The following is a 22,941-nucleotide window of genomic DNA, read 5'->3' as shown; positions in this document are numbered from 1 at the left end:
GCAGCACCAACAGAGGCCAGATGTAACCAGTGTACGGGGCAGAACACCACCACTCCATCACACTGTTTAGTGGCTGCGTCCGGGACTGCAGGTAAGTTCCTAATAAAATAACAGCACACTGTGACAGAGCACCGGTGCTCCCCTCCGTACACTATTTATTTCTGACATCTTTCAAACACACAAACAGTCGATTGGTGGGGGTGTCAGATGTCCACAATGTCATATGAATGACCTAACCTAACAATATCAAAGTGCTGGAGCACTCCTTTCAATTACAATACGAAAAGGAAAAATGCCTCATGAAGAGAAGAAAAACCCGTTTAATTGGAAAATGATGCAGTGCTGAGTAGATTGGTGCTAACACTAGTGGAAGTCAGTATCATGTAGAAATTTAGCGTCATATGGTAGCCATTAAAATCAATAGTTGTTTATTCAATGTGTTCTTGGTCCGTCAGATAGAGTGGCTCTGGTTTATATCCCCCAATTATATGGACAGGGGCTGTCTTTATTAAAAAAAAAAAAAAAAAAAAACCTATTCAAACATAATAAAATTATGAATTTTTAAAAATTTGGAGAATGTATTAGTATTTTAGTAATAAAATATAGATATGGCCTATTCAGGCTCTACATAAAAAAATATAATTAATTGGCTCACATTATTTTGATTATCTGCGCATTTATTATTATTTGATTATGGCATTTATGTATTTGATTACGGCATTTATGTATTTTTCATGTTTGAGAAACAGCTTGCTTGGTTTACTGTCAATATTAAGTACACACTTTGCTGTTAATCAACCTGAATGCATTGGATTTACCTGACTGCTCAGGATTTATCTTAATAACTCAATTACAATTGTCACATGTGCTAGTTTTGCACTGTCTCCCTTATATTTTGTGAAAAAATAACATGAACAATACTGAATGAATGAATTAATCAAAGCCAATGAGAAGGCTAAAAGGATGCTTGGAAGATTTCCAGCATTTTGGCTTAAAAAACGCTAGCGTTTATTTTTAATTTTATAAAGGAATTAAACAAAACATGGCCAAAAGCTAAAAAAAAAAACACTGAAAAAAAAAAAACTCTTGAAAAGGTGTTCAGGGCATGACAAACAAACCTCAAAAACCAGGCTTCAGGTTTACAAAACTCCGGAGAGAAGGAGCGATTCTTTCTGCTTTAAGCAGGCACTGCACAGTCCCAAGGGTGCGCCATTTGGTTCCTTGTGGTGTAATCAAAGGATGCTATTGCGTAGCCATGGCAACTGGGTGCATGCCATGAAGACCAGCCTGAGCTTTACTATATACTGCAATACTGTGGTATTGAAAATTGCAGGTTCAAGACCTCTAAGGGTACTTAGAAATAAAGTAAAAAAATAAAAGAAAATGTTTTTCAAAATATAAAAAAATTCAAATCACTCCCCCTTTTTTCATTAAAAAAAAGCAAAACATGTAGAAAGTAAACATATTTGGGGTCACTAATGTCTGTAAAAGTCTGATTTATTAAAATATAAAACTAATTGACCCAATTGGTAAATAGTATAAAGAGAAAAAAAACATCTATGCACCAGAATTGCTTTTTTAAAGTCAATGCAACTGCACCAAAAATCGAATAAGGAGAGAACATAATGCTGCATCTACCCCCAAATGATATTAATAAAACCATCAGCTCGTAACTGAAAAAATAAGCCCTCACCGAGCTCCACCATCATAAAAATGAAAACACTAGGGGCCTCTTAAAATGAAGACTCAAACTATTTTTTTTAAAAATGTCCTTGTTCTTCTTATTTCTTAAACATGCGTTTCTCCGCCTCCTCCACAGCTGTGCTCCGATTCTCTGTGCGAGAGGTTCGGAGCACAGACGCATGACACTCGACTCCCGCTCGCAGCAGAGCAGGAGCCGAGGGTCATTAGCATATCGCATCCAATGCTTTAGCATCGGATGCCATACGCTAGTCTGACCCCAGCCTTACTCTTCAAAACGAGGAAAAAAATACAAAAGCAGTGAAATTGCAAAAAAAACCCTCTGCAATTCCTTAATTGTTTTTATGGCATTCATTCTGCTGTAAAAATTATGCTACCTGGCAATATGGTTCCCCTAGTCAGTACAATTATGGTAATACAAAACTTGTAAAATTTTCCTTTTTCTACATCTCCACCATTGAAGAAAAAGAGAAAAATAATGTAAAAAAAGTAAAATAGCTGTGTCTGGCAGGGTTTAGGCAGATCTATTAAGAGTTGTGCATTAGGGCAGTCTCACACGTCCAGATAATTCCGGTACCGGAAAAAATCGGTACCAGAGTTATCCGTGTCCGTGTGTCCGTGAGCTCACGTAGGCCATCCGTGTGGCACACGTGCGGCACACGTGTGCCGCCCGTGTGCCGACTGGGTACCACACGGAGCGTGCAGGAGACAGCGCTAGAGATAAGCGCTGTCCCCTGCATCTGGTGCTGAAGCGGCCATTCATATCTTCTCTCCAGCAGCGTTCGCTGGAAAGAAGATATGAAAAATCCCTTTTTTTTTGTCCTCGTGTTTAAAATAAAGATCCCTGTCACCACCACCCTCCCACCCCCTGTGCGCCCCCCGCTGTTACTAAAATACTCACCCGGCTCCCTCGCAGCGTCCTGTCCTCGCCGCACCTTCTCCTATATGAGCGGTCACGTGGGGCCGCCGATTACAGTCATCATGAATATGCGGCTCCACCTCCCATAGGGGTGGAGCCGCATATTCATTACTGTAATCGGCGGCCCCACGTGACCGCTCATACAGGAGAAGGTGCGGCGAGGACAGGACGCTGCGAGGGAGCCGGGTGAGTATTTTAGTAACAGCGGGGGGGTGCACAGGGGTTGGGAGGGGGGTGGTGACAGGGATCTTTATTTTAAACACGAGGACAAAAAAAAGGGATTTTTCATATCTTCTCTACAGCAAACGCTGCTGCAGAGCAGATATGAATGGCGGCTTCAGCACCATGTAGGGGGGACAGCGCTTACTGTAGCACTGTCTCCTGCACTCCACACGGACTGCACACGGACAACGTCCGTGTGCGGTACGTGTTTTACACGGACCCATTGACTTTAATGGGTCCGTGTAATACGTGCGCTCCCACGAACACTGACATGTCTCCATGTTTGGCACACGGAGACACGGTCCACAAAAAATCAATGACATCTGCACAGATGCATTGATTTCAATGTGTCTACGTGTGTCAGTGGCTCCGGTACGTGAGGAAACTGTCACCTCACGTCAGGGCCGGACTGGCCATAGGGCACTTCTGGCAAATGCCAGAAGGGCCGGTGCCAGTGGTGGGCCGCTCAATCCGCCGCCCCCGCCGTCGCATTCAACTATACCGGCGTATAGACGCCGGTACAGTTGAATGCAATGATGGAGGAGAGAGCGTCTACAGACGCTCCTCTCCCATCATTCCCCGCTCTGCCTCTGACACTGCGGGTGCCCGATGATGTCATATCATCGCGCACCTGCTGTGTCCCGGGCAGACTGCAGCTGCTGAGACAGGAGCAGGAACCAGGAAGCAACGCGGGGCACGAGGAGAGGTGAGGAGAGTTTTTTTTTTTCTGGACTGTGGGGCCATTCTCGGAGGAGGTGAGGGGAGGAAGAGAAGAGATGTGGGCTGTATATAGTTCTCTGTGGGCTGTGCTCTGTGCTGTATACTGCTGTGGGCTGTATATAGTTCTCTGTGGGCTGTGCTCTGTGCTGTATACTGCTGTGGGCTGTATATAGTTCTCTGTGGGCTGTGCTCTGTGCTGTATACTGCTGTGGGCTGTATATAGTTCTCTGTGGGCTGTGCTCTGTGCTATATACTGCTGTGGGCTGTATATAGTACTCTGTGGGCTGTGCTCTGTGCTGTATACTACTGTGGGCTGTATATAGTTCTCTGTGGGCTGTGCTCTGTGCTGTATACTACTGTGGGCTGTATATAGTTCTCTGGGCTGTGCTCTGTGCTGTATACTACTGTGGGCTGTATATAGTTCTCTGTGGGCTGTGCTCTGTGCTGTATACTGCTGTGGGCTGTATATAGTTCTCTGTGGGCTGTGCTCTGTGCTGTATACTGCTGTGGGCTGTATATAGTTCTCTGTGGGCTGTGCTGTATACTACTGTGGGCTGTATATAGTACTCTGTGGGCTGTGCTCTGTGCTGTATACTGCTGTGGGCTGTATATAGTACTCTGTGGGCTGTGCTCTGTGCTGTATACTACTGTGGGCTGTATATAGTTCTCTGTGGGCTGTGCTCTGTGCTGTATACTGCTGTGGGCTGTATATAGTTCTCTGTGGGCTGTGCTCTGTGCTGTATACTACTGTGGGCTGTATATAGTTCTCTGTGGGCTGTGCTCTGTGCTGTATACTGCTGTGGGCTGTATATAGCTCTCTGTGGGCTGTGCTCTGTGCTGTATACTACTGTGTGCTCTGTGCTATATATAGTTCTCTGTGGGCTGTGCTCTCTGCTGTATACTGCTGTGGGCTGTATATAGTTCTCTGTGGGCTGTGCTCTCTGCTGTATACTGCTGTGGGCTGTATATAGTTCTCTGTGGGCTGTGCTCTCTGCTGTATACTGCTGTGGGCTGTATATAGTTCTCTGTGGGCTGTGCTCTGTGCTGTATACTACTGTGGGCTGTATATAGTTCTCTGTGGGCTGTGCTCTGTGCTGTATACTACTGTGGGCTGTATATAGTTCTCTGTGGGCTGTGCTCTGTGCTGTATATAGTTCTCTGTGGGCTGTGCTCTGTGCTGTATACTGCTGTGGGCTGTATATAGTTCTCTGTGGGCTGTGCTCTGTGCTGTATACTGCTGTGGGCTGTATATAGTTCTCTGTGGGCTGTGCTCTGTGCTATATACTGCTGTGGGCTGTATATAGTACTCTGTGGGCTGTGCTCTGTGCTGTATACTACTGTGGGCTGTATATAGTTCTCTGTGGGCTGTGCTCTGTGCTGTATACTACTGTGGGCTGTATATAGTTCTCTGGGCTGTGCTCTGTGCTGTATACTACTGTGGGCTGTATATAGTTCTCTGTGGGCTGTGCTCTGTGCTGTATACTGCTGTGGGCTGTATATAGTTCTCTGTGGGCTGTGCTCTGTGCTGTATACTGCTGTGGGCTGTATATAGTTCTCTGTGGGCTGTGCTGTATACTACTGTGGGCTGTATATAGTACTCTGTGGGCTGTGCTCTGTGCTGTATACTGCTGTGGGCTGCATATAGTACTCTGTGGGCTGTGCTCTGTGCTGTATACTACTGTGGGCTGTATATAGTTCTCTGTGGGCTGTGCTCTGTGCTGTATACTGCTGTGGGCTGTATATAGTTCTCTGTGGGCTGTGCTCTGTGCTGTATACTACTGTGGGCTGTATATAGTTCTCTGTGGGCTGTGCTCTGTGCTGTATACTGCTGTGGGCTGTATATAGCTCTCTGTGGGCTGTGCTCTGTGCTGTATACTACTGTGTGCTCTGTGCTATATATAGTTCTCTGTGGGCTGTGCTCTCTGCTGTATACTGCTGTGGGCTGTATATAGTTCTCTGTGGGCTGTGCTCTCTGCTGTATACTGCTGTGGGCTGTATATAGTTCTCTGTGGGCTGTGCTCTCTGCTGTATACTGCTGTGGGCTGTATATAGTTCTCTGTGGGCTGTGCTCTGTGCTGTATACTGCTGTGGGCTGTATATAGCTCTCTGTGGGCTGTGCTCTGTGCTGTATACTACTGTGGGCTGTATATAGTTCTCTGTGGGCTGTGCTCTGTGCTGTATACTGCTGTGGGCTGTATATAGTTCTCTGTGGGCTGTGCTCTGTGCTGTATACTACTGTGGGCTGTATATAGTTCTCTGTGGGCTGTGCTCTGTGCTGTATACTACTGTGGGCTGTATATAGTTCTCTGTGGGCTGTGCTCTGTGCTGTATACTGCTGTGGGCTGTATATAGTTCTCTGTGGGCTGTGCTCTGTGCTGTATACCGCTGTGGGCTGTAAATAGTTCTCTGTGGGCTGTGCTCTGTGCTGTATACCACTGTGGGCTGTATATAGTTCTCTGTGGGCTGTGCTCTGTGCTGTATACCACTGTGGGCTGTATATAGTTCTCTGTGGGCTGTGCTCTGTGCTGTATACCACTGTGGGCTGTATATAGTTCTCTGTGGGCTGTGCTCTGTGCTGTATACCACTGTGGGCTGTATATAGTTCTCTGTGGGCTGTGCTCTGTGCTGTATACCACTGTGGGCTGTATATAGTTCTCTGTGGGCTGTGCTCTGTGCTGTATACTGCTGTGGGCTGTATATAGTTCTCTGTGGGCTGTGCTCTGTGCTGTATACTACTGTGGGCTGTATATAGCTCTCTGTGGGCTGTGCTCTGTGCTGTATACTACTGTGGGCTGTATATAGTTCTCTGTGGGCTGTGCTCTGTGCTGTATACTGCTGTGGGCTGTATATAGTTCTCTGTGGGCTGTGCTCTGTGCTGTATACTGCTGTGGGCTGTATATAGTTCTCTGTGGGCTGTGCTCTGTGCTGTATACTACTGTGGGCTGTATATAGCTCTCTGTGGGCTGTGCTCTGTGCTGTATACTACTGTGGGCTGTATATAGTTATCTGTGGGCTGTGCTCTGTGCTGTATGCTACTGTGGGCTGTATATAGTTCTCTGTGGGCTGTGCTCTGTGCTGTATATAGTTCTCTGTGGGCTGTGCTCTGTGCTGTATACTACTGTGGGCTGTATATAGTTCTCTGTGGGCTGTGCTCTGTGCTGTATACTACTGTGTGCTGTATATAGTTCTCTGTGGGCTGTGCTGTATATAGTACTCTGTGGGCTGTGCTGTATATAGTACTCTGTGGGCTGTGCTGTATATAGTACTCTGTGGGCTGTGCTGTATATAGTACTCTGTGGGCTGTGCTGTGTATAGTACTCTGTGGGCTGTGCTTTGTATAGTACTCTGTGGGCTGTGCTGTATATAGTACTCTGTGGGCTGTGCTGTATATAGTACTCTCTGGGCTGTGCTGTATATAGTACTCTCTGGGCTGTGCTGTATATAGTACTCTCTGGGCTGTGCTGTATATAGTACTCTGGGCTGTGCTGTATATAGTACTCTGGGCTGTGCTTTATATAGTTCTCTGTGGGCTGTGCTGTATATAGTTCTCTGTGGGCTGTGCTGTATATATTACTTTGTGGGCTGTGCTGTATATATTACTTTGTGGGCTGTGCTGTATATATTACTCTGTGGGCTGTGCTGTATACTACTGTGTGGACTGTGCTGTATACTTCTACGTGGGCTGTGCTGTATACTACTGTGTGGTCTGTGCTGTATACTACTGTGTGGTCTGTGCTGAATACTGCTGTGTGGGCTGTGTTATCTACTACGCGAGCTGTGCTATAGTATGCAGGCTGTGCTGTATACTATGCGGTTTGTGCTATATAATATGCGGGCTTTGCTATATACTATGGGGAGTATATTATATTCTATGGGGGAGGCCATGTTATGTACTATGTGGCTGTGTTATATACTATTGTGAGGGTATATTATATTCTATGGGGGAGGCTGCGTTATATACTATGGGGGGCTGCATTATATTCTATGGGGGGCTACATTATATATTATGGGGAGGTGGGCTGTATTATATTCTATGGGGGTTACATACTCTGGGGTGGCTGCATTATACTCTGTGGGGTGGCTGCATTATACTCTGGGGTGGCTGCATTATACTCTGGGGTGGCTGCATTATACTCTGGGGTGGCTGCATTATACTCTGGGGTGGCTGCATTATACTATATGTGGGCTGCATTATACTGTATCGAGGACTATGGGGAATACGTTATACTATATGAAGAACTATGGGGTGCATTATACTATGGGAAGTGAATTGTACTACATGGATGACTGTGGCGGTGCATTATACTATATGGAGCACTATGAGGATTGTATTATGCTATATGGAGGACTATGAGGATTGTATTATGCTATATGGAGGACTATGAGGAGTGTATTATACTATGTGGAGGACTGAGCAGTGTATTTTAATATATGGAGGACTATAGGGAGTGTATTATACTATATGGAGGACTATGGAGCACATTATAATATATGGAGGACTATGGGGTGTATTTTACTAAACAAGTAAAATGCTGCATATTCGGATTGTTTTTGCTGGAACAAAAAGCCTTGTTGTCAGCAGCACATTGCCAGTGTAAACTGTAGATGTGCTGCTGAAAACATGATACTGTATGGTGATCTGTTAGTGATCTATTAGTGATCGTTCTGTCTCATCATTATTCCTCAGCTGGTGGAAAGAGGCCGGGAAACAAGCGTTGAACAACTTCAGTATTGTCGATCAAACTCGTTTAGCGGCCTGAACTCAGCGCACGTAAATACAACAGAAAGGCTTCTGTGTGATGTGCAATATGTTAGCATTTGGGGACCCATTTTAAACTTTGCCTAGGGCCCCACTTTGCCTAAAACCGGCCCTGCCTACAAGTGTACAAAGATATTATACAGTCACCATGTGACAAGTGGGCCTGTGTAACTTCAAATGCCAGGGCTGAATTTTAGTCCCAGTCCGGCCCTGCCTCACGTACCGGAGCCACTGACGTGTGAAACCGGCCTTATAGGGAATGCCATTCCGTAATGAGGCCTCATACACATTCCTGTTACTACTCTATTTTCTGCACAGCCAAGATCGATGCATTGGGCCTTACTGTACCTCCTTGCGCCAGCATACTAATTGCTCACTTATTCACAAGATGTCATCCCCCAGGAGTATTTATTTTATATCTCCCACAAAGAGCATGCAACAAAAAGTAATAGTGAGCGGCAGGAGGTTCAGTGTTGCCACCTTAAGCCTACTGCCACTACCATTAGCTGAATTGCTTGTACTAGCTTTTGTCCGTCACTACAGACGGTTCATGGTATTAACACAAGCAGTTAATCTAAATTGGGTGTATTAGGGAATGGAAGATGATACAATTCTCTAACAAACTGAGTATGATTCTTTTAGCACAATCTGTTAATTTTTTTTACAGACTTTTGTTATTTGTTTAATAGGAACAGTGCATATGACATTAACCCCTTTACCCCAAGGCTGGTTTGCACGTTAATGACCGGGCCAATTTTTACAATTCTGACCACTGTCCCTTTATGAGGTTATAACTCTGGAACGCTTCAACAGATATTGGCGATTCTCACACTGTTTTCTCGTGACATATTGTACTTCATGATAGTGGTAAAATTTCTTCGATATAACTTGTGTTTATTTGTGAAAAAAACGGAAATTCGAAAATTTCGCAATTTTCCAACTTTTAATTTTTATGCCCTTAAATCACAGAGATATGTCACACAAAATACTTAATAGGTAACATTTCCAACATGTCTACTTTACATCAGCACAATTTTGGAACCAAAATGTTTTTTTTTTAGGGAGTTATAAGGGTTAAAAGTTGACCAGCAATTTCTCATTTTTACAACACCATTTTTTGGGGGGACCATTTGAAGTCATTTTGAGGGGTCTATATGACAGAAAATACCCAAGTATGACACCATTCTAAAAACTGCACCCCTCAAGGTGCTCAAAACCACATTCAAGAAATTTATTAACCCTTCAGGTGTTTCACAGGAATTTTTGGAATGTTTAAATAAAAATTTACATTTACATTTGTTTTACACAAAATTTATTTCAGCTCCAATTTGTTCTATTTCACCAAGGGTAACAGGAGAAAATGGACCCCAAAAGTTGTTTTACAGTTTGTGCTGAGTACGCTGATACCCCGTATGTGGGGGTAAACCATTTTTTGGGCGCACCACAGAGCTCGGAAGGGAAGGAGTGCCATTTGACTTTTCAATGCAAAATTGACTGGAATTGAGATGGAACGCCATGTTGCGGTTGGAGAGCCCCTGCTGTGCCTAAACATTGAAACCCCCCACAAGTGACACAATTTTGGAAAGTAGACCCCCTAAGGAACTTATCTAGATGTGTGGTGAGCACTTTGACCCACCAAGTGCTTCACAGAAGTTTATAATGCAGAGCCGTAAAAATAAAAAATCATTTTTTTTCACAAAAATTATCTTTTCGCCCCCAATTTTTTATTTTCCCAAGGGTAAGAGAAGAAATTGGACCCCAAAAGTTGTTGTGCAATTTGTCCTGAGTACGCCGAATATGCCATATGTGGGGGTAAACCACTGTTTGGGCGCATAGCAGAGCTCGGAAGGGAAGGAGCGCCATTTGACTTTTCAATGCAAAATTGACTGGAATTAAGATGGGACGCCATGTCGTGTTTGGAGAGCCCCTGATGTGCCTAAACATTAAACCCCCACAAGTGACACCATTTTGGAAAGTAGACCCCCTAAGGAACTTATCTAGATGTGTTTTGAGAGCTTTGATCCCCCAAGTGTTTCAGTTTATAACGCAGAGCCGTGAAAATAAAAATTCCTTTTTTTTTTTCACAAAAATGATTTTTAGCCCCCAGTTTTGTATTTTCACAAGGGTAACAGGATAAATTGGACCCCAAAAGTTGTTGTCCAATTTCTCCTGAGTACGATGATGCCCCATATGTGGGGGGGAACCTCTGTTTGGGCGCATGGCAGAGCTCGGGAGGGAAGGAGCGCCATTTGGAATGAAGACTTAGATGGATTGGTTTGCAGGCGTCACGTTGCATTTGCAGAGCCCCTGATGTACCCAAACAGTAGAAACCCCCACAAGTAACCCCATATTGGAAACTAGACCTCCCAAGGAACTTATCTAGATGTGTTGTGAGAACTTTGAACCCCCAAGTGTTTCACTACAGTTTACAACGCAGAGCCGTGAAAATAAAAAATCCTTTTTTTCCCACAAAAATGATTTTTAGCCCCCAAAATGTATATTTTCTCAAGGGTAACAAGAGAACTTGGACCCCAAAAGTTGTTGTCCAATTAGTCCTGAGTACGCTGATGCCCCATATGTTGGGGTAAACCCCTGTTTGGGCGCACGGGAAAGCTCGGAAGGGAAGGAGCACTATTTTACTTTTTCAATGCAGAATTGGCTGGAATTGAGATCGGACGCCATGTCGCGTTTGGAGAGCCCCTGATGTGCCTAAACAGTGGAAACTCCCCAATTCTAACTGAAACCCTAATCCAAACACATCCCTAACCCTAATCCCAACGGTAACCCTAACCACACCCCTAACCCTGACACACCCCTAACTCTAATCCCAACCCTAATCCCAACCGTAAATGTAATCCAAACCCTAACTTTAGCCCCAAACCCTAACTTTAGCCCCAACCCTAACTTTAGCTCCAACCCTAGCCCCAACCCTAACCCTAGCCCTAACCCTAACCCTAGCCCTAACCCTAGCCCTAGCCCTAATGGGAAAATGGAAATAAATACATTTTTTTAATTTTATTATTTTTCCCCAACTAAGGGGGTGATGAAGAGGGGTTTGATTTACATTTATAGCATTTTTTATAGCGGATTTTTATGATTGGCAGCCGTCACACACTAAAAGACGCTTTTTATAGCAAAAAAGTTTTTGCGTCTCCACATTTTGAGACTTATAATTTTTCCACATTTTGGTCCACAGAGTCATGAGACCTCTTTTTTTTTTGCGGGACAAGTTGTCGTTTTATTGGTAACATTTTCGGACACGTGACAGTTTTTGATCGCTTTTTATTCCGATTTTTGTGAGGCAGAATGACAAAAAAACAGCTATTCATGAATTTCTTTTAGGGGAGGCGTTTATACCGTTCCACGTTTGGTAAAATTGATAAAGCAGTTTTATTCTTTGGGTCAGTACGATTACAGCGATACCTCATTTATATCTTTTTTTATGTTTTGGCGCTTTTATACGATAAAAACTATTTTATAGAATAAAGAATTATTTTGGCATCGCTTTATTCTAAGGACTATAACTTTTTTATTTTTTCTTTGATGACGCTGTTTGGCAGCTCGTTTTTTCCGGGACAAGATGACGTTTTCAGCGGTACCATGGTTATTTATATCCGTCTTTTTGATCGCGTGTTATTCCACTTTTTGTTCGGCGGTATGATAACAAAGTGTTGTTTTTTGCCTCGTTTTTTTTTTTTCCCTACGGTGTTCACTGAAGGGGTTAACTAGTGATATAGTTTTATAGGTGGGGTCGTTACGGACGCGGCGATACTAAATATGTACACTTTTATTGTTTTTTTTTATTTAGATAAAGAAATGTATTTATGGGAATAATATATATATTTTTTTCTTTATTTAGGAATTTTTTTTTTTTTTTACACATGTGTAAAATTTTTTTTTTACTTTTTTACTTTGTCCCAGGGGGGACATCACAGATCGCTGATCTGACAGTTTGCACAGCACTCTGTCAGATCACCGACTGCTCTGGGCAGGCACTTGGTAAGCCACCTCCCTCCCTGCAGGACCCTGATGCCGCGGCCATCTTGGATCTGGGCACCTGCAGCGAGAAGGAGGTAAGAGACCCTCGCAGCAACGCGATCACATCGCATTGCTCCGGGGGTCTCAGGGAAGCATGCAGGGAGCCCCCTCCCTGCGCGATGCTTCCCTGTACCGCCGGCACACCGTGATCATGTTTGATCGCGGTGTGCCGGGGGTTAATGTGCCGGGGGCGGTCCGTGACCGCTCCTGGCACATAGTGCCGGATGTCAGCTGCGATAGTCAGCTGACACCCGGCCGCGATCGGCTGCGCTCCCCCCGTGAGCGCTGCCGATCGCGCTGGACGTACTATCCCGTCGGTGGTCTTACGGGCCCACCCCACCTCGACGGGATAGTACGTCCAATGTCAGAAAGGGGTTAAAAGACACTTTTAGCTGATCTACTGAATCTAAGGGAACAAGGTACTGGAAATATTGAAATGCAACAAGTCTGATCAGTGTTAGGACTGTCAGGCTGTCAGACACACAAAATACGGGCAGGCTGAGTCTATGCTACTGTGTACACTGTGTTTAGAAATATTATGTAAGTGAGTATTTTTATGTAGATTTTCTAACTCCAAGCTGTATAAACTTGAATGCTTATTGGATGAAGTAAATAAAGTGATGTGCTGACATATGATGTGGCCTACAGATACAACACCCTATATCAAGGTGTGCAGAATTATTAGCAGCTTGTTTTCCTTACGCAAAATGGACCAAAAAATAGATTTATCTGACTGAAAAGTTAACAATTCTTATAAGTCTTACAGAAGGATACAGCTTTCTTGAAATTAGTAAAATTTTGGGCCGTTATCAAAGAAACACAGAAAATTTTGCTGCAAATAGTCAACAGGGTTACAGAAATGTGTTGAGAAAAAAAAGACACAGATTAACTTTGAGAAGAATCAAATGTCTTTGAAATGTGGGAGGAATCCGGAGTACCTGGAGGAAACCCACACAAACACAGGGAGAACATACAAACTCCTTGCAGATGTTGTTCTTGTTGGGATTTGAACCCAGGACCCAAGCACTGCAAAAGCAACAGTGCTAACCACTGAGCCATTGTGCTGCCCAGATCAGTAACGGCCACAGAACTCCACTTCGACTCATCTGCCATCAAAATGGAAGTTGGGTACTGCTATCAGCTGGTATTAATAAAGATGAACTGTTTGGACCTGATGGGTTCAAGATGAACTCAAAATGAAGTCCCAAACCTAGTGTCCTGTTTTAGAAGACACTTTCTTCAAGCAGTGGTGCAGGAAAAAGTCAGCATCACGAAAACCATAATTTTTATTTAGGATAATGCTCCATCCCTAAGTAATCACTGCTTGACTGCCAATAAAGGCCTTAATGATTAAAGAATAATGATATGGCTCCTTCCTCAAGTGACCTAAACCCTATTGAGAACTTGTGGGTTATTTTTAAATGGGAGATTTACGATGAAGGAAAGCAGCACACCTCTCTGAACTGCATCTGGGAAGCTGTGGTTGGTATTGCCAAAAAAGATGATTGTGAACAAAGTAAAAAAATGACAAACTCCATGGATAGAAGGCTTATAACTAGGGATGAGAGGACCCGGGGAAGTTCGGGTTCTGGTAACCAACCTGAACTTGGGTTCAGGGTATCAGAACTGTACTCAAACTTGAACCAGAACCTGAAACCCACTGAAAGCAATGGTGACCTGCACTTTGGATCTGGAAAAAAATCTCTTTCTCTCCCATCCCCTGGAACTCCAAACATTGCAATGGACTTCCGGGAGAAGTCCATGTTCCGTGTTTAACACCGGACCCTAACTAACGAAGCCTGAACTTTTAAGTTTAGGTTCGCTCATCTCTACTTATAACTGTTTTTAAAAAGAAGGATGTCTATATTTATCACTGATATCCTTTTTAATTGTCAGAAATGTAATATTGTACAATTTGAGTTGTTTGGTTATTATTCTTACTTTAAGATGAAAATATACAACTCAGAAGGGAAAATGTACATTTTTCATTTAGTTGCATAATAATTCTGCACACTTATAGACTCCCAATTATTATGCCCACATATATTCTTATAAGAAAGACAAAACCTCACTTTTACTTTCTTAAATATTCAGTTTTTTAACATTTTGGATTGACTGACCTGTAGTTGTTCAATAATTAAATTAATCATCAAAAATACAACTTGGGCAATAATTCTGCACACATTGTTTAGACAGCTTCTTACTAAGGCCGGGGTCTACGCCCACATTTTCCTCATTTCAGCCCATTGAGCAATTTAATTCAATAGGGAAAATCAGTGAGAAATGTAAAGTCACACACATGTCATACGGATACATAGGTGCGAGAAAATCGCATCATCGCATTGCAAACGCATTACACACTGATGACCATACGGAGAACACTTGTGCGACTCTCAGCAGGGAGACTCAACCGATTTTTCATACGTATCTGTAACTGAAACTAAACTTCTCCAAAACTGAACTCCTTGTGTTTCCGCATCTTTATAGCCCTCTGCGTGTGCGCGGTGAATTTCATTCGTTCGCATGCGCGGTCAGGCTTGACACCGGCGACCGGTGTAGGACCTGCGGCTCGCAGTGCGCACGCGCTGCATATGCTGGTGTGATTGGCCAGGTCACAACATGTGACCGGCCCTGAATGATTACTAATGGGATATAAAGGTCCTTGCCCAGCTATAGAGTTATCCCCTTGATAAAGCTAAATACCAACAGGCGAAACGTGCGTTGGGGCGCTCTTGGATGCAATCTGGTGCCATCTACCCCACTGATTTTCTGCTGGTAAGCGTTGCTCTAGAATATATTTGTATGTACAGACCATTTGGTCATGATATATATGTACCTTAGTTAGAGCACGCCGTATACACTTTAAATACCCTGGGTACTACTGGGGGGTAAGTGGTGCTTGTGACCGTGCACATCATCCTTTTTCTCTTTTACCGCTTGTATTGTATTTATGTCACTTGATAAATTTGTAATAAAGTATTTGCTTTTTACCCTAAATACTTAATTTTTCTATGTGTATATATGGAATGGGTTAATATTTTTCCTCTTTTGGAGGTTTTGTTTGACGTAATTTCACGCATGGTATAGTCACAATGTGGTTGTCTGGTATTTTGATTATACTTTACCCAATTTTGCAATTTCCTTGGGTCATTAAACCATAACTCCCAAGAAGCGAGCTCGCTGTCTTGGGGTCATATTTGACACAAAACTTTCCTTTAGTCCCTATTTTCAATCACTCACTTGCTCACGTCACCTGCACTTTAAATAAAATCTCCAGAATCTGACCTTTTCTCACCTTGGAAACTGCAAGAACTCTTACTGTAGCTCTTATTCAATTTCATCTGTTAAACTGTAAAGCGCTGCGGAATATGTTGGCGCTATATAAATAAAGATTATTATTATTATCTGGACTACTGCAACCCTCTTCTGATCAGTCTCCCTGTAACCAAACTCCCTGCTCCAATCCGTCCTGAATGCAGCAGTCAGGGTCTTATTTCTGTCAGGCCGCTTCACCGATGCCTCTTTCCTATGCCTGTAATTGCACTGGTTACCCATTCACTGCAGAATAAATACAAACTCATCTCTCACACTCACAAAGCTCTCCACAGTTCTACACCGCCCTACATGTTATCCCTCATTTCTGACTACCACCCTTCAAGACTAACATTCTCCATAATCCGAAACTCGCACCTCCATCATCTCCAAGACTTCTCTCGTGCCGCCGCAGTTTTCTAGACTGTACTACACCATACGATCCGTCTAATATCTAGCCCATATATTTTTAAGTGTGCTTTAAAAACACTTCTGTTTAGACAAGCCTGTCACCTCAGCGCACTAGCCTAACACTCCTCTGTACCCTTCTAAATGTTAATCATAATCTGCTACTACCTATTCAACTGTCTCTTCTTCCATGCATCCAAATGTCTACAGTAATGGAACTCAGACAGATCCTGGCTGATTGGATAATACAGCTTTATATGAAAACCCTTATTTATTATAATGATGACTGGACCGTACGTAACAAGCACTTTCTAACTATTCGTATATAAGAAAAGGATTGCCGCGCTTAACATGGTCTTGTGCAGCTAGCTGTCAAATGCTAGGGAGCGTCCTCCCACTGTGCACAACCCCCGATACAGACCACCGGAGTTGCACCATTCCTCATGGCACCGTACTGCACGCATCCCAGTGGGTTCAAAAGTAAGTGCATAGATTAGGAACTACTCCGAGTGTCTATTCACCTATGCAATCAAACACTGTCAATTGCCATCCAGCGGGGCACTAGTTTGGGCTAATTGTCCTCATAGGTCTAGACCCACTGCAGCGAACACGCTGCAACCCACCTTAAGCGCTGCAATCCTTTTCTTATATACGAATCATTTACAGTTTTTAGGCAGACCTACACACAATATCAGCCAGATTGCCTGCAGCTTTATTTTGTGGGTACAAAAGGAGTAGCGCCATTGTGAACTATAGTTTACTATTTGCAAAACTTTCTAGCTATTGTGTACCTCCATTTCCTTATAGATTGTAAGCTTGCAAGCAGGACTTTCACTCCTCCTGTAACTGTTGAAATGTGTTACTTGTTACATGTATTGTTTTATTGTATATACATGTCCTTACTTAATTGTAAAGTGCTGCAAAATATGTTGGCGCTATAAAAAAATATATATATTATTGCTATCTATCTATATAATCATCTAAGGGGTACTTCCGTCTGTTTGTATGTTTGTCTGTCACGGAAATCCTGCATCGCTGATTGGTCGCGGCCAGCCAGCCGCAACCAATCAACGACGGGCACAGTCCGGCCGCAAATTAGCCCTTACCTACTCCCCTGCAGTCAGTGCCCCCATAGTGGTTTAGCAGTCCGTTAAACGGACTGCATTATACCACGGCATGACCAATGCAGCATCAATAGTAAAAAGATCTAATGTTAAAAATAATTAAAAAAATAAAAAATCATTATATTCTCACCTTCCGGCACCTTTCCCGCTCCTCGCGACACTCCAGTCCCAAGAATGCATTGCGGCAATGACCGGAAATGACGTAGCTACATCATCACGTGTTATTGCCGCAAGGCACTACTGGGAATGGAGCGTCGCGAGGAGCATCCCTAAAGACCTGGGCTGGATCCGGGGGCCACCGGAAGGTGAGTATATAACTATTTTTTATTTTAATTCTTTTTTTAACAGGGATATGGTGCCCACATTGCTATATACTACGTGGGCTGTGTTATATACTGCATGGGCTGTGTTATACACTACGTCGCTGTGCTCTACACAACGTGGGCTGTGCTATATACTACGTGGCTGTGCAATATACTATGTGGGCTGTTTTATATAATGCATGGGCTGTGTTATGTGCTGTGTGGCCTGTGTTATATACTGTGTGGCCTGTGTTATATACTGCGTGGTCTGTGTTATATACTACGTGGCTGTGCTATATACTATGTGGCTGTGCTATATACTACATGGCTGGGCAATATACTATGTGGGCTGTGCTATATACTATGTGGCTGTGCCTGCCTGGCTCAAATGAAAATAAAAAGTTTATATACAGTCCTTCCAAGTTCCTCTGGAACAACACATATGGTAGCTCTCACAGGAGCTAACAGTCAGGAGGCTTCCTTCCGCCACACACAAAAACTGTCTAGACCCCAGCCACACCCTTGAGGTGGAGATATGGTGCATAGGCGTTCCGCCCATCTCTTACCTACTCACCTAAAAGTCCACCCTTAACATAGCTTCTTAACTCCTTCAGCACATAGTATGCTGAAAATAAACTTGGGAGTTTCTAGATCACAGAGGAAAGCTATCTCCGTGACACATATCTCCCCGACCATACAGTGCCAGTGACCCTGTCACACACCTTATACACTGTACATCACCATAATACATCACATTACAATACATTAGACACTCATTACTACACATATATAACTGCAAATGATACCCACACAGTGTGGGTCTTTTGTCTTCAGGGGCAGGAACAGGGTAAGACAGTCCAAATCCCTACACATGCAAAGAAAAAAAGAACACACACCCATGTAATGGCAGGCAGCCCTGTTCTTAGCCTGGATCCCTGTAGCTACTGTGTAGATTACAGCGGAGCTACATGTCATTACAAACACCTCTTGAAGCTTTCATTCCAGGGCAGTCAGTGTGTGGTGGGGATACAGCAGAGTAGAGTATGATTACAAACCCCTCCAGATTTCATCTTATGTCAGTCAGTGTTGGGGAAGTACAGCAGAGCTGACAGTGCTGTGAAAGGAGAGCTGTAGTTGCAGAGGCTCTGCTTTACTCACTCTCAATGTCATACAGGGAAAGAAATACAATGCCACCTTGGACTTGTATTACAATTGTAACCTAAATTTTACAAGCTAAACTATCCACAATAAAGAGGTGAAATTAAAAAATAAATCAATGTTTTGTTTTTGCAATGTCCTCTTTAAAAGAGCAACATTCTTTTGAACTAACTGTGAATCAATATTGAATGAGACAAGCAAAATAATATAAAATATCATTTTATGGGGCCAAAAGCAGATATCTCTATTAAGTTAAAGAGTAACTATCACCAATCTGAGAGGCGCTACATCTTTGACTGATCAATTACTGAATGGTGGTAGTTCTAATAATGTTGTCGCTCAGTAACCGCTCAGTAGAGTATATAGCAGAGCTTGTTTAATTCAAATCACAAGATCTCATAATAATTGCAATAAGGGCTGTGGAGGGTTATGTGATCCTGCTCTGCATGCCAGGATCCCAAAACCGAGGAGATCGTACATGAACTTTGTTAGAAAGTTGGTTGCTTGAAGGCGGAGACACATTAGAGACACATAATCGCAATTTTTTATGAATCGCTAAAATCCCCTATTTGCATCTGCCCATGGTTTTCTTAAATAAAAAGAGCAGCCTTAGATTGATGATAGGTACTCTTTAACCCATTCACAACATTTGATGTACAGTTATGACATCTTGTCTAGTCTGGTCCCTAACTTTGATGCGAGCTCGCAAGTTGGGCCCCTAACAGCCGCTCGTAGAGTAGAGCTCCGCCCACAACTGCTAAACACCTCTCTCAATCTCTGACAGCAGCGTTTATCGCATGCTAGCAAGGGGGGCGAGTCATTCAATGCATCAATGAGCGCCAACAGGCCGCGTAGAACGAGAATCTCATTAACTAAAAACTGCAAATACAGATTAAACAACAACCACAAATCGGATTTTCATCAACCAGTGTTTCATTTTAATCAGTTTAGCAGCGCCAACTTGTCACTGTCTGTGGTTTACTGTGCAAAATCCTGCTGACCCTGCTGTCCCTTTAAAGGACTAACAAATACTAAAAAGGTGAATTTAAAAAAAAAAATCATAAACATTCAAATCACCCCCCTTTTGTCTCATTAAAAATAAAGCAATTAAAAAAATACATATATTTGGTATTACTGCATGTATAAAAGTCCTATCAAAATGTAAAATAAATTAATTTAATCGGTAAATGACGTAACGAAAAAGAAATTGAAACGCCAGAATTATGTTACTATTATGTTTGGTGGCTGCAACATTACAATAAAATGCAATAAGAGACAATCAGAACATCATATCTATCCCAAAATGATATCAGTAAAAAATGTCAGGATGCAAAAAATAAGCTTTCACAGAGCCTCATTTCCTGAAAAGTAAAAAGATTATGGGTCTCAGAAAATGGTGACACGGGTTAATTTTTTTTTTACCAATTTCCTTTTTTTTTCACCACTTAAATAAGAAAACTATACATGCTTGGTATCTGCATAATTGTATTGACGTGGTGGTGAATTATAGTTCCAGGACAGTTTTACCACAGAGTGAAAATTGATAATCAAAAAGATATTATGGAATTGCGCTTTTAAAAAAAAATGTTTTCGATGCGCTTGGATTTTTTTTCCTGCTTTCCAGTTCATCATATGATAAAATGAATGATTTTATTCAACGGTACAATTGGTCTCACAAAAGTCAAGCCCTTATGTGTATGTGTACACACAAAAAAACAGAACATGGTCTCAGCGTTACTGGGTTAAGCATGATATCAACACAATGAAAACTGAACAAAGCAGATTTTTCTATATTTAGTTTTCTAATGAATCCATCATCTACTGGGAATAGACAATGACAAGCATTGTCTCTGCGGATATTAGTATCAGGTTTATCAAGAACTGACATTCACCCCATGATAAGCTAATATCTACTGACCACCGCATGAGAGGTTTTCGGATATTTAATGAAAGACAATTATGGCTTCTCACATAGATCTTACTAGACCAAATAGCTGTTAATCAGTATATTACGGCAAGCAACCCTGAGAAGGCCTTTTGTGTACATGTATTCATACAGTATGTTTACTTTGTGTTTCTGTTTTCAGAGATAATTTGGACATTTTAAGAAAAAAGGAAATAAACTCTGTCAAATAAGATAGTTACCAGATGTTTGGACATTAAAAAATTGAATGGCAATTATTAGTAAGACTCTAGCTAGTGCATTGCCAAGTGTGGATAGATAAGGCTTTGAGACCCCAATAGAAAGCTGCGATATACCGTATGCCTCTCTCCTATATCTCTGTTAGGCTCCAATACAAAAATAAACTTATAATTCACCTTTCAATATGTTTTAACATAGGTACATACCAGATCACCAGTTCACAAAGCAAATAAATAATTGTGTATAATTAAACTATAACCTTACAAATAAAGTACCACATTTCAAAAAGATTGTTATGCCATATTGAAGTGTGTATATATATATATATATATCTACTATATAATTGTCTAAGGGTCACTTCCGTCTTTCTTTCTGTCTGTCTGTCACGGAAATCCCAAGTCGCTGATTGGTCGCGGCAAAACAGCCACGACCAATCAGCGACGGGCACAGTCCGGCAGCAAAATGGCCACTCCTTACTCCCCGCAGTCAGTGTCCGGCGCCCACTCCATACTCCCCTCCAGTCACCGCTCACACAGGGTTAATGGCAGTGTTAACGGACCACGTTATGCAGCGGTGTAACGCACTCCGTTAATGCTGCTATTAACCTTGTGTGACCAACTTTTTACTATTGATGCTGCCTATGCAGCATCAATAGTAAAAAGATCTAATGTTAAAAATAATTTAAAAAAATCAAAAATAGTTATATACTCACCGTCCGTTGGCCCCTCGGATCCAGAACAGGCCTTTCCCGCTCCTCGCGATGTTCCGGTGACCGCTCCATGCATTGCGATCTCGCGAGATGATGACGTAGCAATCTCGCGAGACTGCTACATCATCATCTCGCGCACTCTTGGGACCGGAGCGCGTGAGGAGCATCGGTAAACGCTTTGCCTGGATCCAGGGGCCAACAGAAGGTGAGTATATAACAATTTTTTTATTTTAATTCTTTTTTTTAACAGGGATATGATGCTTACATTGCTATATACTACGTGGGCTGTGCAATATCCTACGTGGGCTGTGCAATATACTATGTGGCTATGCAATATACTACGTGGGCTGTTCAATATCCTACGTGGGCTATGTAATATACTACGTGGCTGTGCAATATACTGCGTGGGCTGTGCAATATACTACGTGGCTGTGCAATATACTACGTGGGATGTGCTATATACTACGTGGCTGTGTTATACACTACATGGGCTGTTATATACTACGTGGGCTGTACTATATACACTATGTTCCAAATTATTATGCAAATGACATTTTTCTCCGATTTTCCTAAATGGTTGGTGCAAATGACAGTCAGTCTAATAAAAGTCATCACCCGTTAGAGTATACATCAAATTTTATTGAAGAAACCTCCCAATGATAACAGTATAATCTCCAAAATGAATAAAAACTTAAAATGCACTGTTCCAAATTATTAGGCACAGCAGAATTTCTAAACATTTGATATGTTTTAAAGAACTGAAAATGCTCATTTGTGGAATTTGCAGCATTAGGAAGTCACATTCACTGAACAAAAAGCTATTTATCTCCAAAACATCCTAACAGGCCAAGTTACATGTTACAATAGGAACCCTTCTTTGATATCACCTTCACAATTCCTGCATCCATTGAGTTTCTGCTTGTATTTCTTTGCATGAAGTCAGAATAGCCTCCAGGAGCTGCTGTTTTGATGTGAACTGCCTCCCACCCTCATAGATCTGGTGCTTGATGATACTCCAAAGGTTCTCTCTATGGTTGAGGTCAGGGGAAGATGGTGGCCACACCATGAGTTTATCTCCTTTTATGCCCATAGCAGCCAATGACTCAGAGGTTTTCTTTGCAGCATGAGATGGTGCTTTGTCATGCATGAAGATGATTTTGCTCCTGAAGGCACATTTCTGCTTTTTATACCATGGAGGAAAGTTGTCAGTCAGAAACTCTATATACTTTGCAGAGGTCATTTTCACACCTTCAGGAACCTTAAAGGGCCCTACCAGCTGTTTCTCCATGATTCCGGCCCAAAACATGACTCCTCCACCTCCTTGCTGTTGTTGCAGCCTTGTTGTGACATGGTGGCCATACACCAACCATCCACTACTCCATCCATTTGGACCATCCAGGGTTGCTCAACACTTATCAGTAAACAA

The 22,941-nt window shown here is 42.6% G+C and overlaps 1 protein-coding gene across 3 annotated transcripts in view; it reads right to left on the bottom strand.

Annotated features, from left to right (window-relative positions):
* Positions 1-22,941, bottom strand: part of DDC (dopa decarboxylase) — a 407,527-nt gene that overhangs the window by 252,920 nt on the left and 131,666 nt on the right. The window lies entirely within an intron of this gene.

This window comes from Ranitomeya variabilis, chromosome 6 (genome assembly GCF_051348905.1).
Source record: "Ranitomeya variabilis isolate aRanVar5 chromosome 6, aRanVar5.hap1, whole genome shotgun sequence".
Classification (NCBI taxonomy): domain Eukaryota; kingdom Metazoa; phylum Chordata; class Amphibia; order Anura; family Dendrobatidae; genus Ranitomeya; species Ranitomeya variabilis.
The sequence above is the reverse complement of the archived record's forward strand: the minus strand, read 5'-3'. Positions and strand labels throughout refer to the sequence as shown.